Below are 21,626 nucleotides of genomic sequence, written 5' to 3'. Positions count from 1 at the left end.
TGGTGTATGATTCGGCAGTCATGCAGCTATTTTCCATTGGCATGGGTGCCGTGAAGTTAGCCACCTCTGTTTCTAGGAGTCCAAAGTTAGCTTTGGAGAAGTTTTTCAAGGTGGTTACCTTTGTGGGGGGGGGGGGTAAGATGTAGATTTCCATGGTGATTAGTTTATGGTCAGATCTGATCAGGGAGGGATTGACTATTGGTGTAGAGCAATGGTCGCCCATGTTAGTAATAACTAGGTCTAGGATGTTGCTTCCTCTAGTGAGGGTCAGAATGAGCTGGTCCAGGGCATTGGAACTGATGAATTCCAGGAAGCATTGGGCCAGTGTATTGATGCTTGAGTAGTTTTCCCAGTTAATGGAGGGGTAGCTGAAGTCTCCTAGTAAGAGAGTGTTGAGTTGGACCTTGATAGATTCCAGGGTGCTTAGGAATGTGGAGAGTCTAGGGACATGGTTGTGGACCTGTAGCAGGCTATGACCTAGATCGCCATCTTACCCTATGATAGTTGTACCTGAAGTATCTCAGATGCGTTATGCTGGGCTACTAGTCTTGAGGTGTGCATATCCTTTATGAATATGGAGACACCACCGCCTTTGGAGTTTCGGTCCATGTTTCGGGGCTGAAAGGTGTGGAATGAGTTATAGCCTGGTAGAGCAGGGATGCTTTCTGCTGCTTTAAACCGGGTCTCTGTTACAGCACAAATGTCGATGTTCTCCATTTTGAGGAGTGCTTCAAGCGAGTGTATCTTGAGATTTAGACTTCTAGTGTTGAGCAGCATGACCCTCAGATTGCATTTATTTATAGCTGTTACTGTGGTAATTTGGTCTTTGGAACACTGCCTAAAAAGGCACTATAGGGGTGGCAAGAGCCTTAGCCAGTACTCAGAAACCCAGGGATGACAGATGCAGGCCATCTCTGGCAAAGCATCAAGGTCTGTCAGTCATGTCATACTGAGCAGACAGATACTGGCTCCCCTTAGAATGACACCAGAAACTTTGCCAGTTGTTGAAGTCTATCATTTTTTTTTTGTTGTACTGCGGTATCATTCTGAGTGATGGTAGGATACTGCTCAGGGCTAGTGTCATACCTGCCTTGGCCATATAATCCAAGAGCTCCACCATGTCTCTTTTCATGTAATCCAGGGAGGTGTGTCTCAGGTCATTCACGCCCAGATGGACAATGACAGAGTCGTACTTGTTGTGGAGTGACCAGAGTGCTTGTGTTATGTGTCGGATTCTGGCACCTGATAGCTGACTGTTACCTTCTCCTTATTCAACCTAGTGAGTGGGACATCTGTGTGCCTCACTATTGAGTCACCTGTGGTTAGTGTATTGGGTAAGGTGCTTAGCCTTAGCAGCTTAGGTTGAAGAGCACACTGTGGAGGTGAGCTATGTGTCCTGTGGCTTGTGCTGTGTTGTGGTGGTCGACTGCATTTCTGTCTTGGAGGTCTCTGCTGTTTGGGTAAATTTATATTGAGAGCCTCCGTAAAGTTAGGTGTGTGGTTTGGGTTTTTATGTGAGAGCTCTGATAGTGGGTGTTCTGGAGGGCTATGTGTTCCATGTGGTATGGTGCAGGTGTTGACCTTATCGTCTTGACCAGCTGGACCAGTCTTGGCTGGAGAGTACATAGCTTCCAATTTGGTGATATAAGTGCATCTCTCACAAGTCTGAGTGTTGGGAGATAAGAGGAGAGGGTTGTCTGTGTACATGAGGCAGTTGCTGCACTCCCTCAGAATGCCCAAGTGCAGCAGGTTAATAGGAGAAAGCACAGGAAACTTAATCATGCCAGGAGGGGTGGTCATAACTACTAAATACTGGAGCTATTTCCATGAAGAACAACTAGTGCTGATGGCACTTAGGTGTGCTACAATATTTGCTACAGAAACCTGTCGAAGTGCAAAGTGATTAGCCTGTGTGAAGTGCAAGAGAGAAAGAACTAGCACGATCTAAGGGAAAAACTGAAGAACAGATTTTCTGGCACCAGTAATAGTTTACCTCAGCTTGGCACCACAGTACAGAGCTTAAACAAGTACAAACCCATGCAAATGCTGGCTTTTAAACCAGAAAGTTGAAAGGGATGGAAAAACTGCCCAAAAGGCCAATAAACTACAATTTCTGGTCCAGAAACCACTCCTCTTGTGGTAGATAGGCTACCTAGTGCTTACCACTCCCACTGATGAGCTAAAAGGCTTCCCTCCAACACAGAAAGGCTTGGGGGGGCTCAGAAGCTTACAAACAGTCCTGGATACAGCAAATCTGTATCTGGACTAGACTAGTTACAGGAAAGGCGAGAAACAAATGCAGACATGGGCTTTTAAACCAGAAAGTTGAAAGTGTTGGAAAAACTGCCCAAACGGCCAATAAACTACAATTTCTGGTCCAGAAATCAATCCTCTCATGGTAGATAGGCTACCTAGTACTTACCACTCCCACTAATAAGCTAGAAGGATTCCCTCCAGCACAGAAAGGCTTGGGGGTCTCAGAAGCTTACAGACGGTCCTGGATACAGCAAATCTTTATCTGGACTGCATGCATTACAGGAAAGGCAGGAAACAAGTGGAAACATGGGCTTTTAAACCAGATTGTGATTTAAAATTTCTGACATGGAAAACTTTGTTTTATTAGCTATTACTTCAGCAAGAAAAGTATCAGAAATTCAAGCCTTGTCCTGCAAGCCCCCTGTATAATATTTCACAAGGACAGGGTTTCCCTCAGGACTAATCCTTCCTTCTTGCCAAAGGTATTTTCAGAATCTAATATCAATCAAACCTTGCACCTACCAGTCTTTTTCCTAATTTCTCCAAAAAGGGAGAGTACTTTCTACACTTATTAGATGTTCACAGGCAGTTACATTTTTACCTTCACAGAACAAAGGATAACAGAAAATCTGACCAACTGTTTGTTGTTTTTTTCCTCAGTTTCCTTAGGTAACCCAGTTTCCAAGGCTACCTTAGTTAAATGGCTCAGAGATTTTATCACCTTTATCTATCATTCAAAGGGCTTCACCCTCCACACCCTGTGAAAGCCCATTCATCTAGAGGTGCAGCAGCTTCTGTGGCTTTTCATGCCAGAGCTTCTTTAGATGGCATTTGTGCAGCAGTCACATGGTCATCTCCTCATACTTTTATCACTCATTACAAACTGGACCAGGCCTGTAGGGGACGTGCATCATTTGGCTCGATAGTGCTCAGGAATGTTCTGTGAGACCTCCCAATATTCAGGTAGCTAGGGACTCTGTCCCATAGTCAAGGATTACATGAAAATTGACAATGTCAGATAAAGAAGATATGTCTTAACATAACATTCCATCTGTGTTGTCGCTCTTCACTAATCCTTGACACACACACCCTACTTTCCCCAGCCTAAGACTGTTAGTGGATTGAATACTCCCTAGACTGGCTTCATAATAGGGACACATATCTGGTCTCTTATTGCTATTTGCTATCTGTCTCTCACAAATTTTAGGCAAACTCAATCTGAGGTAATTTAGAGAGGAGCATTACAGGTAGAGCCTAGCCTGAGAGTTTGGAAGCCGTGAGCTGAAGTAAATGGCTGAGTCAGTTCTGAGGCTTGGAATCAAACCCACAGTCAAGGATTAGTGAAGATCAGCAACACAGAATGTTATGATAACACATAACTTATTTTTCTGCGGTTTCGAGCACACATAACTCCAGGGTTGAATGGGCATACAAGCATTAAACGTGTTTTAAATGAATTGCATAATCAAGTTTATATAATTTTTTAAGGTGTCATATTAACTGATTGATTTTTAATTATGTTTCTAATTATGTTATTATGTGTTTTAAATCACGTGATTTGTATTTGACTATATAATTCCTCCTGTTTTGGATTGTTTTAATTAAGCCTGATGAAGCACTGAGCGAATGTCTTGTACCAGCAAATTCTATTTGTTTTATTCAGTAAGTAAATTAAAACATTTTATTGGTGACTTGTGTGGCTCCAGAGGACTAGTTTATTGGGTGTACATCTATGTTGTTTCATTAGACTGCTGGGTTTACCATTACGCTGTTTTGTGTTTTTGAATTATGCAATAGACAGTACTTCAGCACCCTGGACAGCTCAGTGCATGGAGGAATGTGACAGAAAAGAGAGAGAGACACAGACACAAAGCCAATTTCAATAAAAAGCATTCTAATAACAATAATAAAAATGTGGTTTTCTAGCAAGCCACTGCAGGCTGAAGTCATTAAATAATGACAGACATTTGAGGTTTAGCTTTATAGCCTTCAGAAAAATGCACGCAAACACAAAACCTCCTATACCAGTAACTTTCTAAGTTTATAAGAGCAATAAAATCTTTCCCCGTTTTTGGACCTTTGTTCCCCCCATTATGTTGGACTTTGTGTAGGTTTTTTGCAATAACAGCCCATAATGCCAGGGGAAAAAACAGCAACAGAGATTCTCTTTTCTCTGTTGCTTTTCCCAAACAGCACTGATATACTGTGCAAGCATGGGAATGTAAGTCCCATAAGCATGCTCAGTACATCAGCAAATGCAGAGGAATACTGCAGCATCTCAAAACCAAACCGCACCAACTGTGGGTAAATCCAGCATTACCCACATCCAGCTGTGGGTTATTACTGTAATAAATAATGACAATAATTTACATAGACTTCTCTTATTTCAGAAAATGTATATTAATCCACACTCAATTATTTTAATACTGTCAGCTTAATAACACTAATCTTTTGAAAGTGTCCCTGATTATTTCTGGATTTGTCCATTTTTCTGTTGTGATTTGTTCCTGACTGGTTGAGAGCTATGCTCTTACCTCTTTCTTCCCCATCATACCTCCAACATGTGTGTAATGAGGCACTCTAGTAGAATGACAGACATCTACATACATACAACATATACACTGCATATATGTATCCTTGCTGTTGCATTTATAAAGTGCTTTCTGTAATGACAGTAGCTTTCAACCACTCATACTGCACAGACAGGAAAAAAATGCCACACTGCCCAAACAACAAATACTTTTCTCATTCCATCACTGTGCTTTTGGTTGGCAGAAATGGGTTTTAGTGTAATTGACAAGGTTACCAGATACTTTTTTTAAAATCACAGCCACTTACCTTCAAAATAACCACGGTGGTGGTGTTGCGGTAGCGTTGCCGCCTCACAGTAAGATGCTGTCTGGTTCGATTCTCAGCTAGAGTGTCTTCTGCATGGATACATGTGTGAATGGGTGTACCTTTGTTGAAGGTTGTGCATCAGGGATGGTAACTCGGCAAGTAAAAATCAATTACCAGTCATTAGCGGAACGGAGTTCCGCTGTGGCGACCCCTAACTGGGAAAAGCCGAAAGACACAACAACAACAACCCACTTACCTCCAAAAAAATAGCTCAATGTGTGCTTTCGTATTCCCAAGGGTAAATAGGAACAAAATGCCATAAATCAGTTATAATTAAAGTCATAATAAACCTTAATGTGACAGACTGCACGTGCTGACATTGTGATAAAACTAATTGTAAAATATAAAAAATGAATTACTAATAATCAGTCTTAATTACCTAATACTTATTTATCTGTAGCCGCAAAATATTCATCAGGTAGAACATCATGGTCATGATCTTGGCTCGAATAAATGTTTGAATTAAATTTATTCAGCAGTGCTGTTGTTGGGATAAATCCATTGCAACAGATCCCTTTGTGCTTCATGTAGTTTCTAAAGCTTAACTAATCTTCTAGCATACCTTGCTGCATTCTTTTTCTCAGTTTTGTTTTAATCAGATTAATTTCAGAGAAAGTTCCTTCTACAGTTGGATTACTGAAAGGGATTGTCAACACACTCAAGGCAAAATGTTCCAGCTGTAGAAAGTCAAAATCCTCTAAAGCAGCCATGTGATTTGCTACAGTTATCCAAAACTGCTCGTCATTATCACTGAAGTATGGCCACAACATTGTACTGATTTGCATCCACTGCTGCTCCAGATCTCACAAATTCCCCTTTTACAAAGGTAAAAATGACAACTTTGATAGTTGTGGTTTCTGTGCTCCAAGGACGACATTTGGTGAGAGATCAGCCAGAGACACTAGCTGCTACCCATTTGCCAGCAACCTCTGATGCAGTTCCCTTAGGAGTTCCAACAGAAAATCAAGACAGCACTGTTTTATTTGCTCTACCAAAGAGTGCTTAATGTTAGACTTGTGTAACAGTAAGTGGAATTCAATGCCATAGTTAAAAGCTGCTAGGGGTAAATGGTTAGACCTGTTTTCCAGATCAAAAGCCATTGTTGCTCCCCACGAAGTAAATGTGGCTGGTCTTACAGTTCGCTGAATCATGTTTCAATACAAAGTTAACAGTTCAGTCAGCAACTTTACAGGACTTGCTTTGTCTAATTGAAATAATTTGTTCACTCTGTTCAGTTCCTGTAATATCGGCCACAAAAACAGCAAGTGAAGTTTATGCTCTGGTGAACTGAACATCTGATACAGTAGCCCAGCTTATCTTTGGCTATCTGAAAATGAGGCTTCAGTTTGTCATATTGATCAAGGACTCATTGAATGCAGGAGGTGATAGATGAGTGTCTGACAACTTCAAAATCTTAAATGGTTCTTCGCCAGCATTAATGCATTTGAATAATCGCTTATATTTCAGCTGGCGAATTGTACTGTGGGCAAACCAGTTATAGGTCTCCGATATCATGAATTCAACATTTCTTGGTATCACCTTCAGTGTCTGAGATGAACATAGTTGAACTGAGTGACATATACAGTTGATATGCACAATATGTAGGCAAACTTCACAAAACTGTGTTATGACTGAATTATTTTTTCCACATACAGTATTACAGCCATCAGTGGCTAAGCCCAAGCATTTAACTGTAGTTTACTTTAGTCAAGAAACCTGGTAATTGCACTGAATATTCCTTCTAATGTTCTTGATTCAAGCAATATTATTCCAAGAAATGTTGTGACAATAGAGCCTAGTGAACAACTGTAGTATTCACCATCACATAGAGCTGTTTTTCCAGACCAATGTCAGTGCTTTCATCAATTATTGAGTAGGCTGTCTCCTTACTGTCTAACTTGACTAAGTCTGAGGTTAATTCTTCATGCAGTGCTGGGCCGAGGACATTCTTAATGAATGTGGAACATTTAGTTACGTGGAAGGATATGTCTTTATCTGAAATGTCTTTGATAATCTCTTATGTGATCTACTCTTGCAGTACTGGAATGGCACACAACATGTGCCACCAACTTCAATTGAACTACCTTGACAGTGTTGTCTACAGTTTTCAAATGACAGCTGACATCATGTAAAGTCCATGCATTTGAAAATGGTGCGGCATTCCGTTTATGTTTTGTCTTTCCACCATGATTCACTAAATCACCATGATGGTTACAAATGTGACATTTGCAATACAGACAGAAAGCAATAGTATCATTGCCAGGCACACTGCATATTCAGTCCTTTACTGCATCACCTTTTTTCCAGATTTTGCTGTATTGCTTCTTGTACTATGACCACTTACCCATAACTATGAGTGAAACTGGCACACTTTGCTCTTAAATAGGCAGTCCCACTGCCCTCCCCAGCTTCCAAGAGTTTTTAATATGCAGACAACAGTTAGTTTTTCCTAACAAAACACTGTGGAAGTTATCAAAGCTTAAAGGTGTAGCTTCTTGATGTCAGATTCAGAATGGTTTGCATTTGGACTTAAATCAAACTTTACAGTCTAAAAGAAACAAAAGAAACAAACGCAATTTAATACAGTGCTTACCCAGACAGCCATGAAATTACTTTTTAAATCACATGCAGTCTCTTGTTACAATAAGGTTTATTATGACTTTAATTATAGCTGATTTATGGCATTTTACTCTTTTTACTCTTGACGATATGAAGAAATATTCTGTTCCACAAATTATAGATGATGCTGTGTGCAACGTATATAAATTACCGACTGTAAAAGTGACACAAAGTTTCTATCAAGTTTCTTATGCAACTGGCTCTTAGCAGTCTGTAGGATACAGAGTATAGTAACAGGTCTATGAGTTGGTCGATATAGGACATGTTGTTTAGACCTTGTATCCTTTCAGTAATGTACCTCTGCTGGAATTCCAGCTGTTCAATGTATCTGGACAGATACATGCCAAATGAGGCATTATATTCAATTATTGGCCTAATGAGGGCAGTGTAAAGGGGGGGGGGATGATATCCTTACCTGTAGACACAATCCCTTTGTTTATAAACTGTACAGTATAGGAGTTCTTACAACAATAGACACCTGTTGGTCAAAAGTTAGGTCACTGTCCATATATGTTTCTTATGGATACGCATTGAAAGGGTCTGTTAAGACCCTTAGATTAAGATTAATTAAGATTGTTAATCTGTTAAGATTTTTAAATACATGTTCATAGTAACTATCCATAGTAAATATTACTGAAAAAGATTAGTTTGTGAAAAGAATGCCTTTTAAGTCATCCTGTGAGCTTCTTTGTTGAAATTATTAGTAATCTGCTCACAGTTGTCCCACATTATGAAGGGCAACCTTCCACTGAATGCACTTCCATTTTTGTTTTTTCAACCACCGCTTTACCTATGGAGTTATGTTGCACAAGGGAAGCATAAGTGTGAAAAGTGTCAAGCCAAATGTGGGGGGGGGAGGGGCAGGGGCATTTATTGACAGAAGTCTGAAATGTCAGTTCCTTTCCTTGGCCTGAAAGAAGAAAGCAAAGCAGAGCACATGTAATAAAGGAGACCTTCGTAGAACTAAAACAGTTGTGCATGATGCCATGGGCAGCCTACGTTGCAGCTGAGTTGCACACAGCAAATTTCTGAGGCAAGAATAGACCCTTATTTGCATATTCCAGTGACATCAGTTTAGTTTGTGACATTGTATGGAAGAATTGGCCAATTTTATTAGTAGTCTCTGATGTCAGAAAATTGTCTGACTTTGAGCCCAAGCTTTATTTTAAGAAAAATGTATCGCTGAAAAAACAACTGTGTTATAAGAATTTTAGTGGCCATGACATGTCGGTTTCTGATAGGAAGGGGACTTTTAGATGTCACAATTGTAATGCCTGTAACTATATTTATACCTGTTCTTTGTTTCTTCACCAAACCTCTGGTATACTATCAATTTGAATATTTATGCTGATTGCAGGAGCAGAGACTTGCTTTATTTTGCTACCATTTGCACATGCAGTGCCTTTTATATAGACAAGACCAATAGGTTGTTCAAAGATAGGATTCTTGAATATTTAAATGATATTGCCAAAAGCAGAAGCACAAATGCCCTTGCTAAACATGTTATGCAGAAAGTGGCACGACATCTGTTTAAATTCTTTGTCATAGAACTATGAGTAACCCTAGGGAATTAGCTATGAAAACCAGGACTGAGAGCAGTGAACAGAAATGGATACTTTTGCTGAAAGCTTATATAGAACCTGGCTTGAATGAGAAAGTTTCAGTCAAACCAGTGTTGAAGAAGAGACCTTTGCAACACTGTTTTGTGACTTTGTTCCCATGCATTGTATATATTTTTTTATATAGGACATAATTTTTGTTCTTTATGATATTTTCTTTGTTTATTCTATTTTATTTTTGTCACTCTCTTCTAGTTTTTGTATTTGTTTTGTGATTGTTTATTGTTCTGCTCTGCTTCTTTTGCAATTATAAATGTAAAAAAGTTAAAATGCCAGTAATAAGGGGGTCTATATTATTTGAACAAAGTTTTCTGACATCAAATACCATATGGGTGACACCATATGGTCGAAATTAGAAAACGTCAAATATGGAGAAAAAAAAAACAAAAAGGTCACATAAGATGTTAAAGCAAGGGGGCAATCCCACGTGCACCCCCCCCCGCTCTTTAAATATACCAACTCTGAGATCGCACTACAGTGCAGTAAAGGGAAGTCTTCCCTTTACCACATTTTAGTGCAGTCTCAGAGTTGTAGTGTTTAAAGAGCGGGAGGTGTGGGGGTAGCAGGGGGCTTGCCCCCTGCCTACAACCCTTAGTTTAGGGTTTAGTCTTTTCTCTTTTTTACAAATTCAAAGTTTTCTAACTTCGACCATATGGTATCGCCCATATGGTATTCAAAGTTAGAAAAGTTTGTTCAAATAATATAGACCCTAATAAGCACTGCCCATGAATAATTATTATTATTGGCATTTTAACTTTTTTACATTTGTTTTGATGTTCTGTGTTATCTACTGTTTGCAATCGTTGGAGTTATTCTTTTGCATTTATATTTATATTTTATATTGATTTTTAGCTGTGGCTATGTACTCATTATACACCAGTTATTTAATAGACTGTATGTGTATTATTTGGCTTTTGCAATGCATGGTCATTAGATTTTGTGTTTGTTTAGTTTTAAATGCATTTTATTGCATAAGTATGTATGTATGTTTTTGGTAGAAATTCTTATTTGCTTTATAGATAAGCTGGGATTCTTAGTCACTGTTTGGATATTGTAAGAGTAGGAGTCAGGTTCTTATATTTAAACCCCTGAGCACTGCAGCTTTAAGAAATCTTTAGTTAGGTCTAGTCGTGTGATTGCTGCACGATCAAATGTAAACTCAATTGGGTAATGTTGTTCACAGCATCAGTCTTAATAGTTTTAACCTTGAGCATTAAGATTTTTTTATTTTTCAGGTACGTACAAGTTTTTATTCAAAAATTTTTTTTCAATCTTTTGTTGGTGAATTGTCTCCGGTCATGAGCAGTTAGTTTGAATATGCTCCATATACACATTTTTGTTTGTTGATTTATTATGTTTAAAGCACATATTGTTTGATGCGACTTCATTTTAACAGCTTTGAGACAGCTATTAGCCTATTCACTAGGAATTCTGTTTTGTAGAAGCTTAAATGATATTGTTTACATTTATACGTTTTTAGATCATTTGATTTATAATGTGCAATGCATATATAAATTGTTGTGGTTTCATCTAATAGTTTTAAGACTATCATTAATTCATCTACTATATATTTTAGTTTACAACTCAAGGTAAGCTTTTCACTTAAATAGTATTTGTCTTTGAATACATAAAGATATGCTATGATTTATAAGTTAATAGTGCATTTACATTTTACTTTTTTATATTTGATGATTTGCCGTGCTTGCTGCATGATATATGCATTTGACAATATATGTAATTTTGTTTTATTAGAGATCTAGGATTTGTGCTGTTTGTAATGACATGTATTTTGTTGATAGTGAACACTATGAAAGCTGCTTTATAGGGATGTTCGCTCAGTGGTTTAAATTTGCAGTTCTAATGAATATTTTTAGTATTTTTTTTATTTTTAAGTAGTTTGCAAAGCTTTATTTAGTTGCCTGGATGACATGATGGTATTATGCTGTTATCACTGTTTGATTCATGTTTTTAAAAGGATGGCTCTACACAGTTGTTCAGATAATGGACTGAAGAAGCAGAATACTATCTGTGAAAGCACTAACCTGTTTGAACTAATAAAAGTTGTTTTATGTTTGGAGTGTGAATCATCTGTAAAGCCATGTTTGGAAGGGTCTTTTACCTCATTGGACTTTGTTGCTGTTTTCATTTTTCCATAGTTCCTTTGGCTATAAATAGTATTTGTTTTCATTTTCCATAGTTTAGTAGGGTATAACAAGTATATGATATTAAGAAGTCCCACCTGTGCACACGGTCAATCAATACAGGAAACCTGTCAGTCAAGAAAGGATCTCCCAAACCTGTGCAAATCTTGTGGTGGGTGGGGTCACTGTGACCGATCAGAGGCTCAAAATAGGAACATATTTTATTTATTGCTCTTAGAAAGCTGTTAGAGTAACATATTTTACATTAGCATGCATTTTCTGAAGGATATGAAGACTGCAATTCAAATGTCTGGTTTTATTTAGTGGCTTAAATCCTCAATGATTTACTAAAAAACCACAAGCATTGTAAGAAACAGACCAAAAATATAAGGCAAAAATCTGTGCATTTTGTGAAACTCTGGACAGTTGAGAGATATATTTATTTATTTTATTTTTATTTATTTGACATTTGTTTACCGGGGTCGTCCGACTGGGCTTAGTAGTCCCTTTTCAGTGGAGACCCCGAGAGAAAAGCTCCACATATCAGAGAAATACAATACAATGTTATTTATACAAACCATCATTGAGTGGATGTAGTCAGTAATTGTTACAAATTGTTTACAATTTTACAAGAACAAAAAACGTATAGTACTACAACTAATAAGCAGTAGTTATTTAGTCACTATATATTCACAAAAGACAAAAGACTCATAGGACTGAACTAGTAAGAAACTACTAGATTAACAGAGAATTAATCAGCACATAGTCAAAAAATTTGGAACCGCAATGGGATACTACAAGAGTAATTGTACAGTTTGAAAAATTTGGTTATGAGTATTAAAAGAGTCTGTGACACTAACATTTAGGGCTGTGGATGAAGTGAAGAAAAAGACCAGAGATGTAAAAAGTCGGGGGATGGCGAAATGATACAGCATATTAGCCTAGGGATGTGCAGAAGCATGTTCAGTTGTCATTTAGTTGTGTTTTAAGTAGAGTTTTGAAGGAGTTGTAGTTTTCTCTTGTGAGAACTTTCTGAGATATAGAGTTCCATTTTTGAGATTTGATTTGAATAAAAGGAGTCTCCAAAGTTGTTGTTTGATTAGTGACTTTTAGCAGGATCTTGTTAGAGGATCTTAGGGGGGTCTATTATTAGTGTGGATTTGTACTAAGTTTTGAAGGGCTGGACACTTAGGTTGGTACATATCAGAATGGGTTACCATAGGTTGGTTGAAAGATAAGAGGTTGCTTAGCTCTAGCCATTTTAGTTGTTGGAGAGCAACACAGTGATGGGTTCATTAGGAAGGTTAGTGGTGAATTTGGCCATTTTGTGATAGCAAGCCCCTATCTTATTTAGGTCTGCTTTTCTAAGGTTTGTGAATATTGGATTGGCATATAGTAAGGTGGCTAAGTTGTGTCCTGGTGATTGCTTGTCTGGAGGAGTTGGTAAGGTTAGGCTTGATTCTGTAGAGTGAACCTAATTTAATGTGGGCATTTTTATAACGTGCCAAATGTTTGTCAAATTTCAGACTGCTATCAATGGTGACACCTAATAGCTTTGTTTCAGTGATTGGTTCATTTACTGTCTTGTTAGAAGAGATGATTCTAAAGTGCTGAGTGTGGCTATTAGCTTTATTGTGGCTGTTTTGGAAAAGTATTGATTTGGTTTTGTTGGGGTTTAGAATGAGTTGGAAGTTGTGTATGTAGTATATGATATCAGGGAAAGATTTGTGGGTAATTTCTAGGAGGTGTGGCAAGGAGGGTGCTGAACAGATGTCATCTGCGTATTGGATGAGGGTGGCAAGGCTTGAGACAGTGTGAAGTTTGTTTGTAAAAATAGAAAAAAGAAATGGGCCTAATACCGATCCTTGCAGGACACCAACAGAGACTGGTAGCAGAGAAGAGAGATCTTTTTGCCACTTTACAGCCTGTTGACAATTGGGAAGATAGCTGTGGAACCAGGAGAGGGCTTCCTGAGATATGTTGAGGGTGGTAAGCTCACATAAGAGCTTTTGGTGGGATACTGTGTCAAATTCTTTAGGCATATCTAGAAAGATAGAAGAGACATGTTCTCCTTCATTTTTGAGCTGATTTATGGTGTTGGTAAAGCTTGAGTGCAGTTGTGGTGATATGTTTTGGGAAGGAAGCCATGTTGAGAATTGTATATCAGATTTTTGCCAGTAGATGGTTGAGTAGTTGAGCATGGATACATTTTTCCAAGATTTTTGAAAGTGGTGATAGAATGGAAATTGGTCTAAAGTTAGAGAGTTCTAGTGATGCTCCACCTTTGTGTAACAAGATTACATATGAAATGTTCCAGATCTTTGGGATGTATTGTTCAGTGATGGATCTATTGATCAATATTGATATAGGGTAGCAGATGGCATCAGCTTCCAATTTGAGGTATTCATTAAGTAGCTGATCACCTGCAAGTGATGTAGGTTTTAATTTAGTTAACAATTTTTTATCATGTCTGTCTGGACAGATTGGAGAAATAGAGTAGTGCTGGTAATGTTGGTTACTGGTGGGGTGACAAGAGGAGTATTATGATTGTCTTTTATAAGTGAGAGGACAGAATTGGTGAAGTAAGAGTTGAATTTGGTAGCTATAGTTTCTTTTGAATTTGAGGTATTGGGGGTTGGGGTTTCTCCTGCTTGTAGTAGTAGTTTAATGAAGCCCCATATTTTTTTTGGATTGTTATGATGTAATTGTTGGATTCTGGTGTACTAGAGTTTGTTGTCATTCTTAATTTGTTTTATTTTATTTATTATGTGTTAATTATCATAGGATGCTTTATTTTTGTTAGCCTGATATTGGGCCCAGAGGTTTCGCTTTGTTTCAGTAGCTGTTTGTTTTTTTAGATAGCCATGGACATTAGTTAGCTTTAGTTCTAATATTCTTAATGGGGGCCAGGCTATTAAGGATCTTAAGAAATTTGGTATTAAAATATTCGACAGCTAAGTCTAGTGGGAGGTATTTCAAAGGGGACCAGTTGCAATTTTGAAGTAGTAGTTTGAATGCATGTATAGAAAAATTTATTTTGTTGTGTACTTGTTTATAAATTGCAATTTGGGTAGGATGTAGGTTGGCAGTTGGTTGCTTAGGCTCTCTGGGAGACAACCTGATTGATAGATTAGCGAGGGTTTGTTAGGGTCCAGTCAAGAGTAGTCTGCTTGTTGCTGTGTTTGTCGTTCCTAGTTGGTGTGTGTATTATCTGAGTGAATCCATGCAAGTTTATGTAGTTGGAAGGATTATCTCAGGAACAAGTTTGCCAACTGACATTGAAGTTCCCTACTATTATTATTTCTTGGTTATATGTGGTGGATGCCCAGGATAGTAGGATTTAAATTATGGAGGGTTTATTGCCATGTGGGATCTATACTGAAAGTAAGACAATGTGTTTATTATGGTTGATTTCTAGACGGGAGGCTAAGAGTTTGGTATTATTTAGTTTCGGGGGGTTTACCTGTAATTACTCCAGTTTTAGTATGTTTTATATATTATAGCTACACTACCACCTCACTTTTGTATTCTGTCTTGTCTTAAGATGTTGTACCCAGGGAAAGATTTTGCTGTTGTCTATGTTTGCTTTGAACCAGGTTTCTGTTAAGACTATAATATCAGGATTGTACTGGGAGAAGGCAACGTGGAACTAATGTATTTTATTTTTTTATGTTACTGATATTCATGTTAATGAGTATAGTTGAACCATTTTGGGGTATGTTGGTGAAAGGTAAGCTGTTAGTGTGGTTTGAGGATTGTTTTGTTTGTTGTGCACTGTTGGGAGCTTGTTAAATACCTTTTGGGCAGGAGTTTGTGTGTATATCTCCACTCAAGTGCAGTTCTGATTTTTTATGAGAGGGTGACTATAAGTTTCTGTGATTGTTGGATGTGTTTTAGCAAGGTAGATGGAGATTTTGTTGTATGTAAGTACTTATAAGAAAATAATTATATTTCTAAAGAGTTGAAGAGGTATGGTGCTATATAAATGTCAATGTGTGCAGTTAGAGGTGGGGAAAGGGTAGGTGGGAGAGTGTAAACAGATAATCTTACGATTGTGTATAGAGGTAAGGTAGATGGCTGTTAATAGGATTAGGCTGGTTATGTGTAGCAATAACATTATTGTGTTTGTCTTTTAGTTAGGTTGTAGTGTAAGTTACATTTGAGAGTTATAAAGTAATAAGAGGATGGTTGCATTAACTATGAGCCAGGTGTCAGGATAGGTGTGGGTGAAGTTATAATTAGTGAAAATTGGTAATTGGTAATGATTGGATAGTGAGTTCAAGCGAATGTGGTATGGTTAAGATAAAGGCTGATTTTTTTGTAGACTATATTATGGCCTATTATATTATTATACACGTAGGATTAATTGTAGATAGGAGTCTTGCAGAATGGAAACAGGGTTTGAAGGGAAAGAAAAGCAAGTAGGAATAAATAGATAAATAAATTAACAAGTATGGAAAATAGAGGGGGTAAGTGAAGAAGAGCAGTGTCAGCAGTAGGAGGGAATACCTTTTTAGGAAGCAACTAGGTAGATGGAGTTAGATAGTAGTAAAGACTGAGAAACCAGAATAGGCTATGGATTAGGGGAACAGGGGAGGATAAAAAGAAGTATCTTTAAGTAGTGTGTGGAAAGAAGGCAAAAGTGGAAAGTACAGGAGGAATGGTGATGTGCGTTACAGCTATGGGGAAGTATTGGCCTAATATATATAAGATTGCGGAACACACATATGAGTGGTGCATACATTTGAGTTTTAGCCTTCATATACTTTAGAAAATAGATGGTAACACAAAATGCCATGGAACAGCTAGTCACTGTTCCCACGAGAGGAGAAAATATACTAGATCTCATTATCACAAACATGGGGACAAAATGCTCCACACCGGAAGTATATCCCTCATTGGTGAGGTCTGATCATAAACTAATCTCACTGGAAATCCACATCCCGCCCCCACCCCAAACAAAAAAGACCACAGTGAAGAACTTCTCTAAAGCAAACTTCACACTACTCAAGACTGGTGTGGTATCCTTCAAGGCCCCTGAGCCAGTGGAAACCACAACCCAAGCTGCGGAAGCCCTTACAAATGCCTTCTATGAACACCTCCAGGACTGCATGGATCAGGCAATCCCAAATAAAACCAAGACTCTTTCCACAAAGGGCAAATGTCCAGTCTGGTGGACCCCAGCCATTAACAAACTTTACAATAAGAGGAGAAAGCTATTACATGATAGAACAAAATCCATAAAAGGGAAGTCACCCCTGATCATTATTAGTAAAAAAATACGAGCACTCATAAAATCAACTAAGGCCAATTTTGAGAGAAAAATTGTCATGGATTCAAAGGACAATCATAAGGCCTTTTTCAGCTATGTTAGGAACCTGGGTGGAAACTCCCAGATATGCTCAGAATTAGTCCAAAATGATACAAAAATCACTGAACCCACAGACATTGCCAACATACTGGCAGACAGGTTCAGTGCAAACTTCATCCCCTCTCCCCCCCCCCCAAAGGAGAGATAAGTATCCCAGCGGAGTGTAGGCTCCCAGACATCTCAAATGCGCAGGTGAAAGCTGCTCTCTCTAAAGCTAAAAACACAGCATCAATGGGACCAGATGGTGTCCCCGGCTGTGTGCTACATGAGCTAAATGAGGAATTAAACCCGCACATAAGGCAGCTGTTTAATCTCAGCCTTACCACAGGATACGTGTCCAAGGAGTGGCATACGGCAACTGTGGTCCCACTCCACAAAGGTGGTGCCTGTACAGACCCTGGTAATTACCGCCCCATAAGCTTAACAAGTCTAGTCTGCAAAGCTATGGAGAGGATCATAATGGAGCTCATAAACAAAGATATAGGGAACTTGCAGACATTGGACCCGACCCAGTTTGGCTTCATCAAGGGCAGATCATGCCTTTTGAACTTGGTCGACTTCTTCGAAACAGTCACCAAGGCCATTGATGAGGGAAAGGCAGTCCATACAGCCTACCTTGACCTTGCAAAGGCTTTCGACACAATACCCCACTCGGGTATTGTAGAAAAACTTACCAGCTTAAATGTAAACCCATATGTCACAAGATGGGTTGCAAACTGGCTTAAGGACAGAACCCACAGGGTTAGAGTTGCTGGCGCTATGTCAGACTCCAAGCCGGTCACAAGTGGTGTCCCACAGGGCTCGGTCCTTGGCCCCCTATTGTTCGGCATCTACTTCTCAGAAGTACAGGCCAATGTGGGAGGACTTTGGCTGACAAAGTTTGCAGATGACTGCAAACTGGGCGCCATAGTGGAAAGTGCATTGGACACGGATATCCTTCAGAAGGGACTCACGGAAACAGATAGCTGGTGCCAGAGCCATGGCCTGAAGTTAAACGCCAAAAAATGTATAGTCATACCCTTTGGGAAAAACAAGGTAACCCCAAGCTACCATATAGGTGGCAATCCACTAAGCACAGAAGAGGTTATCAGGGACCTGGGGACCCAGGTTGACAGTGGCCTTTCTTTTGACACTCACGTTGCTAAAGTGGTTAGAAAGACCTTCTAAATTGCCCACCTGATCATGAAGGGATTCACATCCAGATCTAGTGAAGTCATTGTTCCCCTGTACTCTTCACTTATCAGACCAGTGATCGAGTACAATGCCCCATTCGGGATGTATCTCACCCAACATCTGCAGCAATTGGAGAGACCCCAAAAGTTCCTCACCAAAAGGATAAAGGGACTCCAAAATCTGTCATATGCTGCCAGATTGAAGAAACTCCAGCTCTATTCAGTCGCATACTGTCTGCTCAGAGGTGACATGTGCCTGACATACAAGGCCATGTCCAACCCGGAATTAATGGACATGCTCCACCTCAAAAAATCCAAATCCACCAAAACCACTAGAGCGAGCGACTTAAACTTTAGCATGGATATAAATAGGACGTGCTGGAAGGATAGATTTATCACTCAGAGACACCCTATGCTGTGGAATAAAATCCCGGTCCATGTGAGGCAGAGCACCTCGCTGACTCTGTTCAAGAGGAATCTTGACCTGTGGATGGGAGATCGTAGGTTTACCCCGGGAATCATCTCTGTGTCACTGCTGGACAGAGGCACAACAAACTAATGGGTACAGTATTTTTTCATATAAGGGGTGGCGTAAGCCACAAAACTTTGGGCTAGGCTTATAAATGCCTTAGGGCAGATAGCCTAGTATAAACCTATGAACGTATAAAACAATTTATTGTAACAACTTTAGTTTATAACAGCAATATCTAAAATGTGTCCCTATTTTGAGCCATTGCCACCCCCAATTATTTTTGGCTTTGTCCAGATTACTTGTGCTAAGACAGGGGTGTGCAACATGTGGCTCTTCCACCCCTTTGTAGTTTTGAAAAATAATGGCCACACCGCACAACACACACACACACACACACACACACACACACACAGTGATCGAGTGACGGACTCAAGTATTGCTGTTACAAACTTAGAAATTTGCTAGAATAACATGATTTCTGTTGCCATGCATTCCACACACAGTGAGAGTGATCGAGCTATCCACTGGCAGCAGCAGCATAGCATCTCCTGAAAGATTTCCATACCTCTCAGTTTTACCACAAAGAAATCTTGACAGAGCCACAAATAAAGAGGAACAAAAGAACAAAACAGGGACGGACTTTAAATATTGCCCTTATAAACTTGCTAGAATAACATGGTTTCTGTTAACATGTATTTTTATACACACACAGCGATCGAGCAATTGAAAGGAACAAAAATTGGGACGGATGTTTTGCTCTTCTAAACTTAGTTTTTTTTTATATTAGATATAAAACTTTATATGCTGTGTTATCTTCATTTTAGGGGTCAAATAGGTTTGTGGCTCCCAATGAACTTTATTTGGTGGAAGAGGGGCCAAAAATGGCTTTTTTGATAGTGAAGGTTGCAGACGCCTGCACTAAGAGGTTGAAAGGTATGTGGAACATTGTTGTGTAGGCGGGCTGTGGGTGGGTTTTGCTATTAACGCATTTCAGGGCATACTAGATTACAGTATAACCAAATGTTCCGTGGCTTCCGGCTAGGGTTGCCACCTTTTCAAATGGCCAAAGTAGGACATTTTCGGGACACACATCAGATTTTACAGGCCGACACATACCCACGGTCAGTACAAAGGATAGAACTAAATAAAAGCTTATTCTTGTAGCAGTTTAGTTGCCTGTTATGTTTCTTGTAACATTTAGGTATTTTATATACAGAAATAACTATTTTTATGCAACTATTACATAAAATATGGGACATAATTTGGTTATCTAACAGTGTAGTACCTCACAGGATGCGCAGTAACAAACCCCGCCCCTAACTGCCCACAACTGACATTGCGAACACTGGACAGCTGAAATGTAAACAAACAAGCCCCTGTCACAACCATCCATAAACAAACATGAAAATATAACAAACAAGAAAAAATATGCACATTTTAGATTATAATAGCTCATTTCACATTAGTAACGTTATGGTTATAATAAACAAACATGAAAATATAACAAACAAGCCCACGTCACAACCATCCACAAACAAACATGAACATATAACAAACAAGCCCCCATCACACCCTTCTAAAACCTGATTACATTATACTAATCGCACATTTTAGCTGAAATTAAACAAACAAGGCCCTGTCACAACCATCCACAAACAAAGATGAAAATATAACAAACAAGACAAAAATATGCACATTTTAGGTTATAATAACTCATTTCACTGTACTAATGTTAGGGGTATAATATGAAATTATAACATCAAACATGAAAATGTAACAAACAAGCCCCCGTTACAACCACCTACCTTCTAAAAACTGAGCAATTGTACGTTTGAATAAAAGCACATTTTAGTTATAATAACCGCTCATTCCCTGTTATTAACACCGATAATATGCACATTTTAGGTTATAATAGCTCATTTCACGTTAGTACACTGAGTAATTGTACATTTTAATAATAGCACATTTTAGTTATAATAACCGCTCATTCCAGTTATTAACACCGATAATATGCTCATTTTAGTTTATAACAGCTCATTTCACATTAGTAGACTGAGTATTTGTACATTTTAATAATAGCACATTTTAGTTATAATAACCGCTCATTCCAGTTATTAACACCGATAATATGCACATTTTAGTTTATAACAGCTCATTTCACGTTAATAAACTGAGTAATTGTACATTTTAATAATAGCACATTTTTGGTTATAATAACCGCTCATTTCCTGTTGTTGATATTCCTATTTGTCAATTGTAATTGTGGCATTAAAAACCTGTCCGGTTGATATTTCAATTTATAGGTGCTTATATTTCAGCGCTCGCTGTTTTGTGCGCTCAGCGCTGGCTGCATACCTCTCAAGTGTACCTCATTGCAAGGAACGTACCTCATGAATCATATTAGTTAATTTAAAGATCATCTTTATAAATAAAACTAGCATAATTTAGCCTTCCTAATTTAAGTTGTTAGTAAACCAGTAGTATGTGTTCCACATTATGAGGGCAAGTGTTCCTCATTTTGGAGATAGAAGGTTGAGTGCTACGGCTCGCTGTCTGTTTTAATTGTGGCATTAAAAATCTGTATGGTTTATATTTCGTTTTACAAACATTATCACTGTTACAGATGTCTTTGTTTATATTTGAGCGCTCGCTGCCACTCTAATGTGCCAATATTTGAGCGCTCGCTGTCACTCAAATGTGCCAATATTTGAGCGCTCGCTGTCATTCAAATGTGCCAATCAATTTGGACACGCCCAAAGCTGCGCAGTACCACCCGCGAGGTACTACACCGTTAACGGTGTTATCTAACAGTGTAGTACCTCGCAGGATGCGCAGTAGCAAACCCCGCCCCTAACCGCCCACAACTGACTTTGCAAACACCGGACAGCTGAAATGTAAACAAACAAGCTCCCGTCACAACACACCGCGAGATACTACACTGTTAGATAACCCATAATTTTGTACTACAATCTCAGGACATTTGCCCTTTTTAATATTTTTTGTCAGGACACAACTGCACAAAGAGGGACTGTCCCTCTCAAAGTGGGGCAAGTGGTAACCCTACATCCGGCCTTATTT

The sequence above is a fragment of the Protopterus annectens genome, chromosome 1.part2 (assembly GCF_019279795.1).
Source record: "Protopterus annectens isolate FY-2018-M chromosome 1.part2, PAN1.0, whole genome shotgun sequence".
NCBI classification, from domain to species: Eukaryota; Metazoa; Chordata; order Ceratodontiformes; family Protopteridae; genus Protopterus; species Protopterus annectens.
Note: the sequence above shows the minus strand (reverse complement) of the source record.